At 35.5% G+C, this 21,735-nt stretch overlaps 2 long non-coding RNA genes across 2 annotated transcripts in view; both read left to right on the top strand.

The window, feature by feature from the left end:
• The window catches only part of LOC118166113, a 14,829-nt gene extending 8,499 nt beyond the window's left edge, over positions 1–6,330 (top strand). The window contains exon 2 of the long non-coding RNA XR_004750357.1: positions 5,449–6,330. This is a non-coding gene — a long non-coding RNA (uncharacterized LOC118166113). The remainder of the gene's footprint in view (positions 1–5,448) is intronic.
• A 13,743-nt stretch (positions 6,331–20,073) lies between these two features.
• Positions 20,074–21,735, top strand: part of LOC118166110 — a 66,220-nt gene continuing 64,558 nt past the window's right edge. Inside the window, exon 1 of the long non-coding RNA XR_004750354.1 lies at positions 20,074–20,297. This is a non-coding gene — a long non-coding RNA (uncharacterized LOC118166110). The remainder of the gene's footprint in view (positions 20,298–21,735) is intronic.

Here is a 21,735-nt window from a genome sequence, read left to right as displayed (position 1 = left end):
AAGAAGTGACCTGCTTATATGGTATTCCTTTAAAAGAGCTCTTTGGTTAGTTGTCAGGGAATGTTGCTGATTGTAGCTCACCGGTGAAGTCATCTTTGGATGGAAAAGAAGAAGAATCAGAGACGACACTGATAACCTGGTAACCTCTGATAGTCTTGAAAGGATTGAATGCCTTATGAAAGATGTGATCCTATGAGTTGGAACAATATAGTTACTTATTATATGAATTAATCCAAAAAGAATATTTTAGGTAGATATTAAAGACAGAGGACAAAAATAGATATTTCTGAAATTCTGTGCATTTGTGTAACTCTTTTCAAGAGTTTTATTCTGAAGGAAGTTTTTAGATTTCTAGTTATCTAAGTTTCAGTAAATGCATTTAATTTCATTAAATTATAGACTGAGTTTTACCAGAATTATCTGGATCCATTTTGTTTGATTGAAATTGATGAACAATGATAGAGCTTTCTTAAATACAAATTTGTGTACCTAGAAGATTCATAGGAGGATGGGTAGAGGAAAAGGAGGTGGTATTGGGCACAGGGAAATACTCTCTTTTGGGTCAAAGGCTACCCATTTCTCTGTGTTCTGCATGATGCAATTTCTGTATCTGCACTTTAGTAGCCATAATTTGTTTAGTGATGAATGTCAGAACAACTGCAGGAGAACAGATGGTGCCCCTATTCGTCTGGATTTTCTTCCAACCAAGATTTTGTTTATCTCTTACAGCAGATTCTGTTGCTCATCTCCTCTCCATTTTTGAATCATATTCAACACTCTAAAACTTATATTACATTTAATTCAGGACACAATATGGAAAACTTTGTATTATTTCTGCAACCTCATAAGTTTTCTTATGTATTTACTGTGGTCATTAAATTTGTTTATTTTTTAGTATGGTGACTTCTAAAGTACTTCAAAAAAAAAAAAAAGTCTAAAATTACTATGTATATCTGCTGGCAAACAGTATATAACTCCTAGCATCATTCCTATTTTTACCTGGTTTTGCCTGCTATTTCAAACCTTTATGTTTACCTTGATAGCAAATGTAGATAAAACAGAAATGTTGAAAGCACCCTAGTTCAAAAGAATAATTCCAAATTCAGATTATTTAAAAATCTTCTCAGTCTCCTAAAATTCAAGAACATATGGTGATTCACCAATGATTATTTTTGTTAAAATGAGTTTAATTTAATGAGTCAATGAAATTAAAGATTTCTTTTTCTAGCAGCTGGCCCTCCTAAAATTCAAGGTCAATGCACAGCATTGATGTAATTGCATAGCCAATTTGTCCGTGCTCTACAGGTGTCGGTCACGTTGAAAATAAATACTAATTATGTATTTTTCATGTGCAGCAGAAATAATCATCAAAAGCAAGCTCAAAGAAAACAAAAACATAAGCATATTCAAAGTCATTTTTGATATGACGTTGAGCCATCAAAACTTTCAACTTTGAGGAAATTATGTTTATCTTATTACTGTGTACATCTATTCATATGCTGTGCTTTACCTTTTTTTTTTGCTCATGAACTGCTTGATATAATGAAGATTTAAATGTTTTTTAAAGAATAATAAGTCAGTGTTCAGCTGGAATACTTTCAGGACATAAGCAACAAAACTAAGAATGTAAATCCCAAGCCTTACAAACAATATTTCACTTGATAAATCCTAGGGTTATAGTCTGAATGAAAACTCATATAGCTAATACAATCAGAAGAGGGGAAAGAAACTAATACAGAGAAATGAGGAAACCAGGATATTCAAACTTTACCTAGTTTAGAATCTAAAGGTCATGAAAATGGCACAATTTCTGGAGTTGATGTGCTGCCAAGTGCCTGAGCAAAATCTCCAACCCACCCAAAACCCTAGCTTAAAGAAAAAATAAAAATAATGAATAAAAATTCAGCATTCCTGAGGGATGTAACAGAGTTGCCCTGAGGTAGCTCTGCCACACTTAGAAGGAGTGTGTGTAATATAAATGTCCTTGTAATGCAGGCCAGCTCTGTTATCTGCCATACCATATAATTGCATCAGAAAGACTGGTTTCTTGCGTAAAATTAACAGTGGGCAAGCACACCACACAAAATCAAAGCCAATGGCAACAGTTTATTATGGCCTAGATTTTACACACCGGCATGTATAAGGGAGATATGCATAATGAGAGAGATTGTTTGTATCTTTTAATTCTTTGTGCAAAATGGTCCTTCATTGCTCGTAAAAGTTTCCATAGACAAAATGAGACACATACATAGGAGGTATCTCCATAAAAAAGTCTTGGACAGAATTGAAAGTGGGGTGCCTTCCTGGATTGATTTCAGTAACTTACAGAATCATCTATCAAATAAAAAATATGGGTCATCCCTTTTGCTCCCTCTATCTGAGTATATTTTCTGACCTTTTTATATATTGTGGCACATAAATCCTCACAAGCACACATGCCTGAAACAAACTCATGCAGAAATAAAAACAAAAGATAGTGATCTGGAACCAATAAAAATAAGAAAAATGTAAATGTGAAAGAAAAGGAGCTTTTCCTGCTATGTTTCCTTTAAATTAAATACAACCAAAGTATTTTTTTTTTCTCTCAGCTGTGAGTTACTGTTTTTTGTAAATAGTCAGTTTTAACTAGAAAAACATAAATATTGCATTTAATGATAACAGCTGTCATTTTCATCTGATATTTATCATGAGCCATTCTGCTCACTACTGTAGTCATCTATGCCTAGTTAGTATGTTTGTCATTCATGCAGTCTAAGCAAATAATGTCAGAAATGATTGGATGGTTATATTTTTCAGATTTGTTAATGAAAGATAATAATGTATTATTTCTCTTTTTGTTTATTTGTTTTCAGTTCATTCACATCACTAAGAGAGTTTAGCCTTTGTTCTTACAGGCAGGACCTGTGATGTAGACTACATTCATCTATTTCATCTAAGTGTCTCACTGTAGGTGGACAAATTAGAATTTGGGTCTTTGATGTTTTGTACTAACAGAAGAGCATAATAAATACAGTGGAATATTATTTTATTAGTTCTCCTTTGCTTCTCTTTCCACAGGTGAAGTTTTGGACAGAGGCATATCCAGGTGTGCTCTGATTATTCACTCTGTGTTCCTAGATGAATTCTACTTTCTTCCTTTCCCATAAGGCAGCTGATAGGGCAGAGAAATAGTGTACTTATGGTTTTACCCTAAAAAGTAGCATGCCTGATGTGCACATCTAGCCCACGGCAGTGAGACATGCCTCCTGCTAGACAGCTTCTTTGTAACAAAAGGAGACGGGCCATATAATGTACAGTGAGGACTTGCTGTTGAACTTGGCTATAGCTTCCCATTATTTACAGAAAAAATAAAAATCGAATGTGTATTTTACTAATATATACTTTATTTGTGAAGTGGACTTTTAAAAGAAATAATGTGCTATACTGAGCTTCAGAGGTATCTAGAAGTCTCAGATGAACTGTGTGAATTCTCTCTGTAGTAATCGATTGAGCCTTTCCCTTACAGACTATCTTTGATCCCATCCAAATGGTTTTAACACTATGCAGCCATCTGAACTTCCAGACTCCTCCAATTTAATAAATCCTTAACTCTCTGGATACAATTTTTCTGGGAAGGATATACCATTTAAAATCATAACTTTTTCATATTTGTATAAGTTATGTTCTTTTAGTTCTTTATATATCACATTACTTCATATTTTGGTGAGGAAATCTGAGATAATATTTGGCAAAAATACCTGCTTTGCATGCTGTAACAAAACTGGATATATTTCACAGTGAAAGACTCATATTTCACTCATTCCTATTTTGCGGGGTTAGCCCAAAAGTATTGTCCTTTTCCAAAATACTGCAATGTCAGTATTTTATGTGTAGTATACAGTACTGAATCCGTAGCTATAATGAAAACAATCTCCAAAGTTTAGTGGTTTTATTTATTTATTTATTTATTTTTGCATTGTTTGCTTTTATTTTTCTAAGTATAATTCAGCTTTAAAGGTAAAAGAAACATTTAAGAGCATGGTGGCCCATAGCATCTCTTTGACTTCATCAGAATGTCTTTTCCAGCATTTCTTAATGTGATATAAAATTTCCTGGGGTTCTGGCTCATTTGAAATGAATGGCTGCATCTGTTTTTACTATGTACTACAAGAAGTAGGTCCTTGTTGTAAAGCCAAGTGATGCAGGTGGGCCTGACCTTCCATATTGTCCGTGATAACAGACTCTGTAATTCACTGTATTTTGAGCCTTGTTCTCTCCACAGCAGAGTCTGAATGCAAACTGATGTGTATGAAGCATGATTGATCAGAGGATTAGAATCAGCAAGTGAATCAACTTGGTGAAATAAATGCACAGATGACAGCACAGTCTCACTTCATAGATTAAAGATTCCAGCTAGATGCCACTACCACAGCATCAGTACTGGATTTGCGAGTGCCATCAGTGAGGTCATGACAGACTCATGTTTAGCTAGGCAAGGGTTGATCAGACTTTAATCCCCAGTTTAAAGAAAAAAAAATCAAAACAGGGAAATATTGAACAGTTATGAGTTCCGCTATATATAACTCATTCAAATACTTTCTTCAGAACATGCAAATTTTATTCATTAGCAACACAGTTCTATATTCTGTATGAGCATAGAGTATGCTTCTGTACCACATAAAGGGTTAGAGTGTAATTTTGTATTTCAAAGTAATTTAAGCAGGGTCATGGAATTTGGTAGTTCCTCATTTACAACGACAGCTAACAGCCTCACAAAAGAGTCTCATAGGCAAAGCAATTGATTTCTGACTTTCTCCTGAACAGAGAACCTTCAGTGCCTAGATCATGTACAATAAAACTGACATCTGAGGGTAGAGCAAAAATATACTTAGCTTTCTGAATCCCTTGGAGGCTTATGAAATTACTGTCTGAAAACTAAAATGAGAATGGGATAATTTGTGACATTTCCCTCTGCTGTTAGAAGGTATTGATTTTATGACATTTTTGTTACTTACTATGTATTACGAGCATTAGGCATCAGAATGTTAATATCAAATGCACAGAATAAACAGGGATAGTGCCAGGTAGTACTTTATTTATTTCAATTATTTTTTAGTTTTATGCTGTAGCTGTTTACCAGATCCATGCAGGCTGTTAGCAGGTAAACAATCATTCCTAAACTCTGAGAATTCAGAATTAGAGGAGGCAGCCCATAGATAAACTTATTTCTTCCATGAAGCCCAGTAAGATAACTTACCATTACTATGCTGAGTTTTACCTTTGTTGGTTTACCTTAGATGTGTTTTTTTTTTTTTTCAGCTGCATTGTCTGATTAATTTAGACTGGTAGTGTCTTCAGGTAGTTGTCATCTTCCTTTTGACATGCGGGGGACCTGCTGAAAATACGAATGTATTCACAATAGGTCATGTACCGTCACTTGGATTCACTCCTGCTGCATTTTATTTTCAGGTCTTTGTGAAGGATAAGTTCCTTCGTCTAGTGGTAAAACCACCAAGACAAGGCTATGGAGAAAGCTATTTCTTCAACACTGTCTTGAAATTCAGTTCTGTAATTAGCTTTGCTTACAGCTGTATCTGAGATCACTGGAAAAAAAAAAAAAAAAGGCTTTTGGCTTTTTGGAAAAATCTCTATGCTTCCTTTCCCTTTGTTCTTAGCATGTTCATCTGTTAATCATCCTATGCATTATCAATTCCACCCAAGGGCTGCGTGAGAACTGGAGATTCAGAAATTTTGACAAAATCTGGGGGAGGTTGCACTGCATACTGTCAAAAGGAGAGAAACAGAATGAATGAAATCAATTAAGATGCCCCAGAGAAATACTGTTTAAGGTGTAGAATGGTATCACAATTACAATCTAAATAAATGTATGGCAGTAAGATACTAATCATATATAATGTAAAGATTTCTAGAATCATGTTTTTCTGCAAGGAGAAACCTGTACCTAAATGAACCACTAATCTCCATGTTAAGAGAAAAAAAGTGGATACTTGTGATGCTGTCCAGAAGACCACTGTATATGGAGGTGTTACACCGCCTCAGTGGCCTTGCCTTTATATAACCGTGCAGCACAAAGTTCACCCAAGAGCATTGATTCTGTTTGACTGTATAAATGATAAATAGAGCTTTTTTTCTTGTAAGAAAATCCTGTAATAGCTTGAAAGACCAAAAGGGGATGATAATTGATGGGGTCTGCATGGTGTACTGCAAATGGATCAGAGTCCTGTTCAATGCTACACAGCTCAGGGCTCCCAGCTTCTAAAAGGACATAAGATTATCTGTGTTGTTCTGTTCTTATAGCCTTAGTGCAAATAAATAGCACTTTAAATGGTACTTTACAGAGTCTGAGTGCCTTTCTTACCGGGTTCACAGTGAACCAGCACCTCCTGATGGAAAACAATACCTATAAACAGGAAGGCATCTTTTGCTCACCAACTTACTGCTTAGTCCCAGAATAAAGCTTCAAATATAACTTTGGTTATCTATAACTTTGACCAAATATAACTTTGGTCAGTAAAAAAAATGGGGGAGAATACTGAATAGCTGCTGAACTATGAACTGACTAATGTACTGCTAGTGCACTGGTTTCTCAGTTCAGGTGCAAAGAGGAACAGGATTTCTGTTCACTCTTTAAAAAATCGTGCATGTCATCAGGCTCTGGTTATGAACATGGACATGAAGAAGAGAAAATAAGCCTACATATTAAGCATGAAAAATACCAGAAAAAGTGAAGATGCTAGAGATGCATCTCAAGTTCTGATGTTCTACTGAATGCATGTAATTGTTTCCAAGCACATATAGATACATATTATACATATTCATACATGCACAAAGCAGTTATATGCAAAAGTTAGAACAGAAAAACTAAACCCACCAAGCTTTGAGTAATTTCATGTGTTTTATGAAGATCTGAAGTTAAGCATAATGAATGTGGAGTAATGTCCACTGTAGTTGCAATGATCTGTAGGCTGAGTTACATGTAAGCTCAACTTCAGAATGTTAAACTTAGCCCTAATATATATGGACTGTTTGCTAGAGAAAATGTTGGCTTAGAAGAGGATTAAAGATGTAGCTGTGAGCAATGACAAATACCTAAACTGAAAGAATTCAAAATCAAATTCAGATGCATGGTAACTCCAACACATATCACCATCATGTTTTATATCATAATTCCTCCTTGTTTATGAACAGTGTTAATTTAATATTGGCCTAAATCATCTCATGATGTCCAAATATTCCAACAGTCAAATAAGAAGTCTTAACAATTTGTACCTCCTTGTAATCTAAATCAAGGCAGTCTTTAAATTATCAACTATCTACTTGCAGATATATTATCATCTAGAATTCTTTCAGACCTACAAAATGTTTTAACTGATTTTAACAGGAAAAAAAAAAAAAATCATTTATAGATCCAATTGTCTACCTGAAACCATTCAAATCTTCCTGACCAAAAGAGAGGCACACTTTATCTCTGAGTCATCTCACAATCACTGTGTATGTTTACAATGGAAGTGAAGAAACATTCTTTTTACTCAGCCATCTGCATTTATATTGATACATTATAAGAACAACAACAACAACAAAAAACTACCCAGGAAACAAAATTTTTGTCCTATACTATATGTGGATATAATGGATTCTAATTTTACTTTTTAAGTTCACTGTAGGGGTACTCATAGCACTTGATATTGGTTAACGGTATTGCACAAGAATAAGAATGAAGGCATAAGGGAAAAGAAGTTATTTTTATGTCTTGTGAAGTTGACTAAGTTGCAGATATGTGAACTAGATTTGTATTGAATTTATATAGAGCTTTCTCATTGAAAAATATATAGTGAAGAGAAGGGAAAAACAGTATCGTAATAAGGTCAGAGGATGAGAAAATAACTGAGTTGTCCAGAAAATAAAGACATGCTGGGATCTCATAAACTGGGATATCATTCCTCTAGGTAATCAAAAACATTCAAAATATTGTTCAAAACGAATCTGTCCCTTGTGGGGACTTTAAATGAGCCAAGCTTACTTTGTCTGAAATAGTGCTTTTATAAAGAAAATATTACAACCAGGGAAAAGCTTTCCTTGTATCCCTGAACAATAAAGTCTGAAAATACAACGTTATTGAAATTCTTTTTATGTGTACTTCAGAAACCAAATCATGTTGGGCTTCTTTAAAGAAGTACATATTGGTAGATTTTATCTGATTTATACAGTGTAATTGTATTTATATCATAATTTTTCTTGTTTATAACAATAGCCTTATAAATATTTCATCCAGTTCTTTTTCAACATAAATATTTCAATTTCTCAGGGTCACAATGTGATCTGAGTGCAAATAGCTTTCAAGCAGCAGGGGTCCAAGCCATAGATATGTATTCAGATTTGGACCCAGCTACTGAAGTGGCATATGTAAATGCTCGGATCCATTGCTGATGCTATTATCCCTATTGGATATAATAGGTACCCAATTAGTATTCCATATTCTTACTGGAATTTTCTCTAAGCAAAGTTTGTGGAATTCAGCACTATATTACCATTGCTAAACAATATATGGCTTCTGTTCTTCTATCTGTATGGATTGCAGTCATATTTCCTTATACATTAAGGAATATATCATAATTAGTTAATTATTGCTGGACTGGCTGGTTGATTTTAGTTTTAAGCCATCCTGCTTGTAAATCTCACTAATAAGATTTTGTCTGAGCATTCAGATGGTCCATTGAGATGGGTGAAGAATACTTATTTTCAGATCACAAAGCCTGTTTCACAGGCACAGGAACAGCCCCTGAGCCCACTCTATCCCTCATCTGAATACCCTTATTTTATACAGTAGACAAAAAATATATTTAACCAATTTATTCTCTTTCACCACACAGCTACAAATATCAGGCATACCAGAGAGATCCTGGTCCAAAGGATGACATGTATAAGAGACTTTCTTATTCCAAACACCTGTGCAGGTTCTGGTTATGTTAATTCAAGTGCGTGTATTTCTAGGAAATATGAGGGCTTCTATTGAATCTCTCTATTATATTTCTCTTCTATGATACATTTCTATATCAGATAGATATAGAGCTTCATAGGTTGGATATTGGGGAGCACAGGAATATCTGCCATAAATCTACATTACTGAAAAATTCCCATGAGCCCCCCAAGTGTATTCACAGATTTGGTTCCATTCTTTAAAAGATACTTAGTTCTGAACAGTTAGTTTCTTGTAGAAATTATCTGAATGATTTTCCAGAATAATTACACTTTAGTTATAGGCTGATTGACTAGATGTACTGTAAGACTGCAATGTGGAAATTAAAAGTTTTCAAATACAGATACAAAACAAAAATAAAACAAATGGAAACAGTACTTAATAAAGGATAAAATTCAAGCCCACAGATATTAAGTTAACTAATATAGCTAAAGCTGAAGTATTATCACCATTTCTCTAATCAAGAAGAAATATCATTAACCAGCATTTCAGATCATTTAAAAGGCAGTATTCTCATTTGCAGTCTCAATTTTTAACAGAGTTTCTGAAGATAATTAACCACACGAATGAGGCTGCTGGTGGAAAACATGCAGAAGGCTTTCATGCTGCAAGTTATTTTTTGCAGCAGAACTACAGTATGTTCTTTCAATTACTGTACAGAGCAAATGCATGCAGATATGGGTTCAGTTCAATCAGTTTGCCATTAGCCACAGAAGAAATTGCAGAATCCATTTTAAGACATCAGTTGAGGAATCCTTGGAATGTCACAGCTTGATCAACAGTGCGCTCTTTCAAATATGGAGATCATGTTTTGAATACATTGAATCCTTTGAAGGTAATATTACTATAGCCGAGACATTTAAAATTGTACTTAAGCTTGTTGGGATCTTTTTTTCCCCCCTTTAGGCATTCATCAGTGTTTTACATCAAAGGTTAATATCAAGGGAAAGAAATCATGAAATAGAAAGAAACATAAAGCATTAAGAAGTGGTTAAAGGATGGAAAGCAAACAAGTACTATGTACGGACATTAATTTACACACAAACTTTCAGTTTGTACTGAAGGAGCCAAGTGAAGGAGAAGATACAGAGCTGTGAGAGATACCAAGCTTCTGCTTTAGTGTGATTTACCAACATTTCTAACTAAGGCACAACAATTATCAAACTGGATGAAGAGGGATTGATTTTCTTCATCACTCTAATAGAAGCCTTCTGTTAAGAAAATTAGGGAGAGTGATTTTGTGTGTTCCCCCAGAAAGAAAGAAAGGTGAAAATTAATGGATAAAATAATTGCTGAAGGTTAGAAATATGAAATTAAAATGTGAAATATCTCAATGTCAATGAAACTAACTGGATATATCCCAGGTAACCTTATCTACAACAGCCAAAGTATTACAGCATTAAGTTCCAGTGAGTGATATGGTGCTTCCTTAAAATCCACCAAACCCCTACTTTGACTGGCATTCAGCACATTGCTCTCTAAAGCAAAGCAGTAAGCATGGACACTGAGGAATATGTCCAGTATTGTTATTATTAAATCAAGAAAATTTCAAGTTGCTTACCTAATGTTTTAAACTTTTGACATACTAAACTACTTCATCACTTATAGTGCTTGTGGTTAATCATGAAAAATATTCACTGCCCGTGGACATATTTGAGCGTTCAACTAGAAAGTTTCTAATAATCAAAAGAGAATGATCCAATCCCCATTGCATCAGCATGATAATGATACCTCAACTTGTATAGAGAGCTCAATACCATTAGGAAATGTAGTATTTGAGGTGAAGCAGCAGTACCTCAAGTATGAAGGAACAGCACAGATGGAACCTGAAGCTGGTGATAGCACCAGCTCTCTCCATCAGCCCTCTGTTATATGTTTATGTTTATGGTTTATGGAAATTGTCTATTAACAACTCTAGTACCTGCTTTGCAGGAGGAGAAATTAAGAATATCAAAAGGAACATATCATGCTTCTTCGCTTGTAGGTATAGCCAAGCATGTGAAAAATATTATGTTTCAAAACAGGGGAAAATCTTCCTAATTTCTTGATGATGAACATAATTTGACTTTTTTTTTTTTTTTTTTGTCTTAATGAATATTTAATATATGCTTAAAAGTGAAAATTAAGAATCAGCTCCTCTAATGTGTTTACGGAGTCTGACTTCCATGAGATTTACACAGTATTTTACACAGTTTTACACAGTTGGGTCTAAGTTTTTGGCATGAATACAAATGCTATTTGCAACAACAGGTACTGATCTGAAAATCACTCATGACCATTAGTGGTGCATTTAGGACTCAATTGTTTCTCTTTTTATAACTTATTTTGTTTTATTAATTATTTTACGTTTGCTTTCTTTGATTTTACGCCAAAAGCTTTTTAGTGAAAGCATTAATTTTAAGGGGAAAAAAAGTAAATATAAATAAAACAAAACATTTTTTTTTACATACAAAGAATTGCAAGACAAACATTCCTTTGAAAATAATGCCTATAAAGAGCATAAATTTGTTCAAGGAGAACTAGAAAGTCATGTTGATTTCTCCAGAGGTAAAAGGAAAAAAGCTATGCTTGAAAATGTGTGACAGGGACGGGTCATGGGGTAGACAATAGTGGATTTAGAAATTATTTACCCTCTTAGATTATTTCAGTAAACCAACTTTTTAGCTCTATCTGTCTTGATTATTTGAAACAAAATGTTTTGTGCAAGAAATGAAAATAGGTTGATTTAGCATATTCTCAACCTCACCCCATGCATCCTGTACATTACCATGACACCCTGTGATGTAGAATAGCTACAACGCAGAGTAATAGATGGGAAATTGTTTCAGGCCCTGGTGGTTCTGGTGTATGATTATGTTACAGGCTAGCAATCATAGAAATTGCCTCATACACAGCTCACCCATTCACTGAGCTGCTCACAGAAGCCAGGGGATTTGTGTGCTTCAGGAAAGCATATGTTATAAAATAGTTATTTATAATGAAGTCTTGTAGATGAGTCATATTTCTCTAAATTCTTCATGTGGATTTTAGCTTTTGAAGACAGGAAAGAAGAGTTATACTGAACTGTTCTGTAAGTCATTATCTTCCCTTGACATATGGCACAATTTCTTGTTGGGAGCAGATGCTGTCAGTATAGCAACCTAGCACCAATGAAGACATTGTCAGTTGTAAAGTTACATTACAGTGAGTGCATAATTAGTTGTTTTACATCTACTTTTACTTTGACAATTAGAAAGTTTAACAAGAGAAGGCTATGGAGCAACAGTGACTTTTCTACTTCAGTCAGAACACAGACTTACAAATTGAGGAACCTGTATTTCACACTGCTTCTGATTTCAATTTAAATTCAACCAGCACTGAACTAACAGGTCCTATAAATGTTCTATATCATAGGTATACTTAAATTTGTGCTATAAACTGAAACAGGCTAAACATATTAGGTATTATGCAGATATTGTATTGGGTGTACCTATGTTCTTTCTGCAAAGTTTCATTTTAGTCATTTCTCTTCAGACATTTGGAAAATATTTAGTACTATCAGTTTTATTAAATATTTATGGTAATACATTATATGAATCAAGAAAGAAAAAAAAAGTACAACTTTAAGATTATAATAGATATTTTACAGATATTTTAGATATTTCCTTTTCTATGAAAGCTATGAAGAAAAAGCTGGCAACCTTTCCATTGAGTCAGCTTTCAAGCACAAATTTTAAGGCTTTAAGAAGTTGCTGATTATATTTTCTGACATTATGGTAGCCTATTAATAATAGGTTATAACTACTCGGTGGATGTATTAGGGTCTAATCTTACAATAGTGAGGTCAACAGAAAAAATCAGATGAGACCCAGTAACAGATGTGCTGCTGGGTGAGTCAGATGCAGGAAAAAAGACAATCTCCAGTTTAGTTTTTATTTCTGACAGTAGTTTCTGAGGTAAGGAAAGCATTCCCATGTCTTCACTTATTGTGTATTAAAAAGTACCTACATATATATGTGTGTGTGTGTAAATATATATAGAGCTATTATTTAATAAATGTTTTAATGTGCTCAAAGTGGACAGAGAAGGTTTTGTTTGTTCCTCCAGTAGTCTATAGGTAAAATGGTAGACATACAGAGTTTTCACCTCTGGAAATAATCAGAAATTTGGGAAGCAGTCAGCTTCAGTGGGTGAAAGAAACAGGATTCTCAGGTTCTTAATAGAATAATTTTAGGATTCCCATTAATTTTCAGACTGGTTTTCCCAGTTTTACTTTCTATCATTTAAATATCTATCTATCTATTACCAAACTCTACTTGCATGACCTAACACTAGTTTTGCAATCAAAGCAAACCCTCCCCAGAGATTATATGATTATATGCTACATATCTCAGTCTCTTAATGAGGACACTGGTAACTGAGAAGTTTTCACTGTACATATTTTACATGTTAATATCACAAAACCAAGCTCCTAATAAGCCATCCTTTTTTTTTTTATTATTTTTATTTTTATTTGCTCATGTAGTATAATGTCTTTAATTCTCATTTCATAGAGAAGACACATAGGAATCTACCTAGCAATTTACAGAGATCAGTTGTCTGCCTCCCTACTGACAGATCTAATTACAAGATAAAGGGAATAATTCTTTTTTTTTTTTTTTCTTTTTTCTCCATTCTTTTTAATTAAATGTTCACAACTATTCAAATCTTGGAAGGTAATTCAAATGTGTACCACAATGACAAACATTCAATAAGAAATCCTTTTCATGAATTTTTCAACTTCTGCTAATATCTTTTTAATAATGCAAATTATTACTGTGAAAATTTTTAGTATAAACACCTTTATGTTATGGGTCTTTCAAGATATCTCCTGGGCCACTTCCTTATATCATCTTTTACTAGCCTCTTTGAAGTAAACCAGCACAAGTCTCCTACTGAAGCTGCAGATGTTCAGCATCACTTTTGACTATAAGGTCATCATCTAAGGGGCTAAGTGAGGGAAAGAAACTTTACTCTTTGTCTTCTGAGAATTGCTGTGGTCATCAGTCTATCAATTTTTGCACTTCCCATGCATATGCTGTAACGGTATGCCGTGTTATTTTTCAGAGTAGTTTTCTCGGTTCCATAAAAGAGCATGTCTTAAAAAAGATGAAATTGAGTTCATATTATGAAACAGTACATCATTTGTCTTTTAAGGACATAGCTTAACAGCATAAAGTTAACATTAAGTATAAAATAGATGAAATAAAAATATAGTTTGCTACAACTGAATGTTTATTTCAACTTGTTCTGCCCTGTTTCTGAAAATATAAATTCACAAATATTTTGAAACAATATGTAAAAAGAAGAAATGAAAAGTCAAAAATAAGTTCATACAAAACCCTTTCAGAAAAGATATAACAACAAAACTAACCCTCTTCTCATTAACTCCTTTAACCTGTGGCTTTCTGATAGCAGAAGGCCAAACCCATTGTTTTGCTTCACACACAAAGCTCTTTATGCAATGAAAATACAACATTGAAAATGATATTTATATAAACATTTCTTGCAAAGATTGTATGTATCAAGTGACCTATTTTCTGGCAGTGTTTCTAACAGCAGTTTGATTTTATGCAACCCATCTGGAACAAACTCCAGGAGAATTTTAAGTCTGGAATGTAATTTTAACTTTCATCTCCAGATGGTCCAACTCCTTAGAGTTTTACCAGTCAAGTCACAAATAAAGTTATCTATGCAAAAATAATAATTAACAAACACAAATACTTGTGTTTTTTTCCTTTTTTTTTTCAAAAAAAACGGGGGGGGGGCTACTCAGAAAACATCTACAGTGCATCTACAGTGCTGAGTCCACAGCTGACTTTTTCTATTGACGCAAAACCACAGAGAATTAGAAGTAAATGGCATAATTCGTTTTCTAAAGCTGAGGACCCTCATTGGTGGGAGAGCTGTACTCAGGCCCAGAACCCCCAGGCTGGCCCTAACAGTCTCCTGCCCTCATGATATGTCCATTCCACTGCTCCCTGGATTATTATTACTAATAATTATTATTACTAATAATCTACACTGGATACGTGTTCACTTGAGTTGCACTTGGAACTTCAAGATATCTGGTGCCTCCATTCTGCTGATCCCATTACTGCATAGAGATATGAGCTGTCTTTAAATGATTGCAGTTTCTCAGAAAAGAAAATTAACCTGTGTTGAGCTCTCTGCTGTCACTTCTGGTTTGTGTACAGTTACAAAATTAATTCATTTATAGTAGTTTTGATATCTCTATGCTACACTGCAGATGTCATAGGAGGTATATCGATTGATTTAAGTGAAATTTCAACTAGAAAACAAGTACATATGTGGCTTTATATGTGGTTAAGTGGTTTGCAGACTGAGGCTCTAATGCATTTAACAATCCCCGTGTGCGCTAGTATATGGAAAATGAGTGCATTTGTAGAAATGTGTATTTTCACTTAACTATTCAACATAGCTGTAGGCTTAGCATATATTAGACGTATGTTTGTTTCTTTTTCAAGTTTCTTGTTGACCATAGCAATATAGTTTTAGACAAAATTTGAAATAGCTGAAAAATATGAATAGAAGTTTACATAACTGCTAAGATAATTAAAATAAAAAAAAAAAAAGTAAGTTGAAACCTTTAAGACAATATATTCTTACATATGTATGTGTATGCACAAGAGATTTCCCAGCAGTTAGAAATTGTATAAATGCTTATTCCTCATTTTTATGAAATTGATAAATTTGACCATCTTTGTGGATGTCCTCTGGACCTGTTCTAACAGGTCCACCTCCTGTGCAGCACTCCAGGTGTGGCTTCACAAGGGCAGAGCATAGGAGGACAATCACTTCCCTCACCTGCTGGCCACTCCTCTGTTTTTGCAGCCCAGGATGCAGTTGGCCTTCTGGGCTGCAAGCTCACACTGCTTGCTCACGCCAAGCCAATGATGGAGAATAAAAAGTGGTGGGACAACACTAACAGAGAGGCCCAGACAGGATAAACATCAGCATTTCATGCTACAGGTCTTGTAATTTATAAAGACTTCATTGCAAATAGCTAAATAATTGAGGAAACAGGACATTTGTAATCATGCTGGGTATATTCTGGAAAGTGCCTCTGTCAGCCAGGTACTGTAGTGCCACATGGACACTTAAAAGTTTGCAGAGGAGCCATGGAGGAGCTGGTTGCGCTGGAGAAACAGGCAAAGTGCTTCCACTTCATGGAGGTAAGCCGAGCTCACCTCAGCTCATATCTAGTGGTGTCTCACTGACTCTTTACTAGCCACAAAATGAAGGACAAGCTAAAGAAATAGAAATTCTAGTTAAATCTCCTAATAAATAAAAACAACAAAGACCAAACACAAAACTGCCTCCCCCCAAAAAAAACACCACCCAAAAAAAAAAAAAGGCAAGCAAGAAAACAAAAACAAAACAAAAAAAAACAACAACAACAAAAAAAAAACAAACAACAACAACAAAAAAAAACAAACACCAAAAACAGAAATAGCAAAAGCTTTTCAAGTGAACACTTGAGTAAGTGAGTCAAGCTACCTGTGGAGCTGTATATGAATTCAAGTGTGAATTCATGCCAGAGAAAACAGCCTCCTGAGGTTTAATGAACTTTATACAAACAACAGGAAAGTTTTCCATCAAAGTCATAAATTCTGTTTCCATTACTTCTACATTCATGAAGTAAGTTACTGCTTAATGTAGCTGGATGAAAGCCTTTAAGTTGAAAACAAAGTGATTTTTATTGTGGATCATAGATGTCTAGTGGAGCCAGGGAACAGCTGAGATAGCACAGCAACAAGATGTCTGCAACATTACTCTAACCCAGTAAAATCTAGAGCTGCTTTAAAACAAGCATGGGTAAGAGCCTGTACTGCTCTGTTTTAAGCTCCAGCAGTCTAAAACACAGGTACTAATATCCTGAAGGCTTTCACTTCACTCTGAGGCAATTCCTTTTTTTAAGTTAGTATTATTTGTGTTGGGTCTGTCTGGGATGGAGTCACCTTTCCCTGCAGCAGCCCACACAATGCTTTGCTCTGCACTCATAGCTGGAACAGCACTGGTATCACTCCAGTGTTGTGTCTATTGCTGCATAGTGCTGGCACAACATCAGAACTCCTTCCAGGCCCCCAAGAGCCAGCAGGCTGGGGGTGGGCAATTGATGGGGAGGGGACATCACCAGGGCAGCTGACCTAAACCAACCAAAGGGATATTCCATAACACCTGCATCACACTCAGCAATAAAAGGGGGGCTCTCGTGGGGGAGGGTCTCTCCTGAACAACCGGTACGCGTTTTGAGGCCCTGCTTCCCGGGACATGGCCGAACATCGCTCGTTGATGGGAAGTAGAGAATAACTTTTTTTTCTTTCTCTCTGTGCTTCCGCGCGGCCTTGTTGTTTCTTTTGTTTCTCTTTCTCCCCATTCCTCTTTCCTTTAATTAAATCATTCTCATCTCAAACCTCGAGCTCTTTGTGTTGTCTTTTCTCCCCCTTCCTCTTTGAGGACGGGAGGAGTGAGAGAGCGGTTGTGGTGGAGCTCGGCTGCCCACTCGAGTAAAACCATCACATTATTAAAGTGCCTTTAATGAAGATAAACACTTTTTTTTTTTTTTTTTTAATCTCTCTCTATGAGGTATCTGTTTGCCTCTCCACCCCAGTTTTGTTAACTTTTAAAATTCATTGTCTGTCATACTGAGCACACTCTTGAACCTTTCCCAGTGCTTAGCAGAGAAAAAAATGGCTTGTACCAGCAGCTTAAACACATGACATTTTAAGCAGTTATTCAGAAAAAGACGTCTCTGCAATGAGACAAAGCAAGCTGCAGAGCTGTCATTTGTTAAATTGGGTATTGTCTCATTACATTTCTAAGCATAGTGTCAGAAAGATCAGGTGCAGACTGACAGATTTGACTGACACAACAACTTTACCACAATCGCACAGAAAACATTAGCCATTAAGGAGATACACAAGCAAAACTAACAGATTAAATATCCTATAATTATAACTTCTCTAACAGATGCTGCTATATGAATTTGTCATTAAACTTAAGTATACCAGCCATAAAGCAAACATACCCTTACCACACACTGAAAGGAGCAAAAGAAATAAACTAGGGAGGATGGGAAAAAAATTGTTCTATGGCTTGGTCTTTTTATTATTATTATTATTATTATTTGTGATATCCTTATATCCTTTTGGGATAGCCTTATCAAAGAAACTGTTCAAACGAAGTGAAATGTATCTCAAACCCATTAGAATCCAAGTCTAGCCCAAAGACTTTCTCGGGTTTCAAAATATCCCTTTTTCTATCTTATAGAGTGTCATATCTCCCATTTGTGAAGCACAGGAAATGGAAACATGGCAATACCATTACCAGCATAATCACACTGTGCTCCAGGACCACATTTCCCCATGAAGTGTTCAGCTTGAATTCTAGGCCAAAGTAAGAGTAGTGCCTTACAAGTAAAGGGAACATTAGCATGAAATTTGCATGAGTCATACTTAAACTATGACATATGAATCTGTGAATATTTAAAGTTCTGCATTTTGACTTCAACTAAATGAACAATTCCTGTTTAGTCTAATTTTGATGAAAAAAAAAAAAAAAAGGAAAGAAAGAAAAGGAAAGGAAAAAAAAGACCCCCAACTTCTATGCACAAGGAGGGCTTGCGTTCCTCAGCCTCTCCTGCCGCCAGTGACAGTGAGAGAACCAAGGCCCGAGGCAGGCTGACTCCTGCTCAAGCCGCTGGAGTTTCAGAGCCTTCTGGAGTGGACACTGTCCTCCTTCTCTGGCCTTGCTGTTTCCTGCTTTTGCCCTCACTGGGAAAAAAAAAAATAAAAAAAAAAAAAAATGGGCAGCATTTTACCCTTACTCCAACATATTTTCCCAGTGGCGCCAGCTGCATTGCTGCCAGGCCCAGCCAGGCCCTGTTCTCAGGCCTGGGGACAGCTGGGACCAGCCAGAACTGGCTGTGTCAGCATGGTGCAGCCCTGCCTCATCTCACCAAGGCTGTTTCCACATAGACCTTTGACACCTGGTCAAACTTCTGTGCAAAGAAGCGATCCGTGTAGTAAAAGAATGACGACAACTTATTCATTGCTTCTGAACTGTTGCTCTTTCATGAGAGACCTGGCTGCTTCTAAAACCTTCCTCAGCTGCCAGCTTAGGCTGGGAACGGTAGGGCACTGTAAGACCAACTTCCAAATCGCACTTTTCCACATTGTTGTGTCTGTGGTGTCAGCTCCCCAACCCGTGAGGAAAGGGAAAATTCCTCATAGTCACGCCAGTCTTTGCAAATTTCTGCTTGTTTAATTCAAGCCAGAAAGTCTCAGAGTTCCCATACAGCTTTTCTAGGCCTATCGCTGACACAGCCTTCATTTCTCTGAGAAGTGCATACTGTTAGCAAAGTTGGAGGAGATAAGTTGGGATCTTTTAGATATGTCCCTGACTATTGTCCTTTCTGTGCCATAGCACCTTAAACATCAATACAAGCCAAAGGGCTTCTCTAGACGTGCAAGGTGAGAAAAGGCTCTTTCAGATAGATTTTTTTTTTTGCCCACAGGTGTAGTTTGGAGGACAGTTTAGTTGGGAAACATATTTTGATACACCTGCCCAAACAACTACACCTTCACTTTAAAAAAAAAAATAAAAAAAAAAATATTTTCTTCATCCCAGAATAAAACTCTACTCTGCAAGCTTATGTTTCGGTTTAAAAGCAAGTGCTTTTCTCATGCTAAATGTAACACCCCCACTCCCTCCATTCCACCCTCTCTCCACTACCCCCCCCCCCCCAAAAAAAAAAAAAAAAAAAAAAAAATAGGCAGCAGAGGACCAGATTCACAGTGGATGGAACTCTGGGCAACTCTGTGTATGTCAGCTTTCTCCAGATAATACCAATTCAGATCAACAGAAAGTTTGCCTCAGTGTTTAACAGGTTTGAATTTCACTGAAATCGAAAGGATGTAATATCTTTATTTTGACAGTTACATAGCATTAGAAGAAGGAATAAATTGAATAAAACATGCTTTATTTTAAAGTATTTAAATATCAGAAATGAGTTGTACCAAACAAGTGCTCCTCAGACACATTTGCAATTAGCACATTTTCTATGATGATGACATATGTGTCAGTCTCAGTTTCCAAGGCTGTCTCTGATTGGCTTCACCCTAGCAAGGGGAAGGATTTATGGCCAGAGTGGCAAGCACCTCTTTTGGTAGTTTGTTTCCTATTGGTAGCATCTGAGCAGGAAGGTAACTGCAGACCTTGATACAGGTTGGATTAGAGGGGGAACTGCAAAGGATCTTTGCTTCTCTTTAAACAGAAGGTAGTGAAAGAGTCAAGAAATCTATGCTTGTTTCTGTAGGATAACAATGTGCAGTATAAATAGTACCTGTCAACTTTTAGAGGTGGTGTGTTTAACTCTAAAATGTTGTCCCTTATGGGAAAATATGCTTGATGTTGTTAGTGGATGGAAGTAATTTGTTATGATTGGAATGTGGTCACAGTGGTATAAATCAAAGATAACTTTTGTTTGTTTGTGTTTTTTGTTTGTTTTTTTTTTTTGTTTTTTCCCAGAGAGTTTAAATTTAATACTGGTGTGCTGCTAATAACTGATTATAGTCCTTCTGCATTTTCCAATATATGATGGGGGAAAATGTGAGATGAAGTGTCTGTTTAGGAAAATAAACTTATTCTTCTATATCAAAGCTCTGTTAGCTTTTGTGGAAATCAGGAATGTATCTTCATTCTGTGATTTTAAATTTTCAACTTAAAAACTCAGAACCTCAGGATTTGATTGGTAGCTGAGTTGCACACAAAGTAGTGGGTTAGATGACAGCAGTCCTTTTGCTTAGATAACGTTAGAAAAAGAGATTAGGTGAGCAAGGTTTTGATTAGATTCCTGTTATTCTGCCTGGTTTGTCACCCCAGATGAGTAATAGGGGTCCATAAAGCAGTGGCTTTTGTGGCTAAAAGCTCTTTTTGGTGTAAGATCATCTTGTGCCAAGTTGTTATCAAACTATAGTTGATACCTTGGCTAAAATCAGCTTTTCAATGAGAACATAAGTCAGCTGAGTTCTAATATGTATACAGTTCATCTGCATTCTCCATATAAATGCTCAAACACTTTTCTTTTTAAAGACCTTCTGTAGGCTAGACTAATTTTAACAAAGTGTCTTCTCTTTTAATTGATCTTAAAATAAATCTGTTTATGTGATTTGTGTGTGAGAGAAATGTATATGTTTTACAGATTTCATCAAATGTGATTTGTTTTTTCTTTTGCACGGCAAAAATAAATATTTGTTAATAGAAGAATAATACTTGGCTGATAAAGAATACTGTCTCATTAGAGATAGGCCTTCTAATTTAATGTGCATAGGAAGTGAAAATAAATAGCTCTGCTTCTCCAGTAATAATGGCATTTGTGATGTAGTGTGTATAATACAGAAGGTTCTTCTCTTTATTCAGTGCCAGACATATATCAAATCTTTGCCAATTTTCTATTGTCTAACACTGCATCTGCTGAACTGTAATATTGTATATACAAAACTTACAATGCTACTTTGCTTTTATTGCTTTGCCTGACAGAAACTCTGTTTATATTATTAATTCCAACTCAGAACACCAAGAAAAACATATACTTACCATGTCATTGTGGTACAAACAAGTTCATCCATAGAAGGAAACATTGCCAAAGCTGCTGAAACATATTTTATTAGTGTTCCCAATTACTTATTACTATTTTACACCAGTCATAAAACAGT

Source organism: Oxyura jamaicensis, chromosome 4, assembly GCF_011077185.1.
Source record: "Oxyura jamaicensis isolate SHBP4307 breed ruddy duck chromosome 4, BPBGC_Ojam_1.0, whole genome shotgun sequence".
Taxonomy (NCBI): Eukaryota; Metazoa; Chordata; class Aves; order Anseriformes; family Anatidae; genus Oxyura; species Oxyura jamaicensis.
Note: the sequence above shows the minus strand (reverse complement) of the source record. Positions and strands in the feature narration are given on the sequence as shown.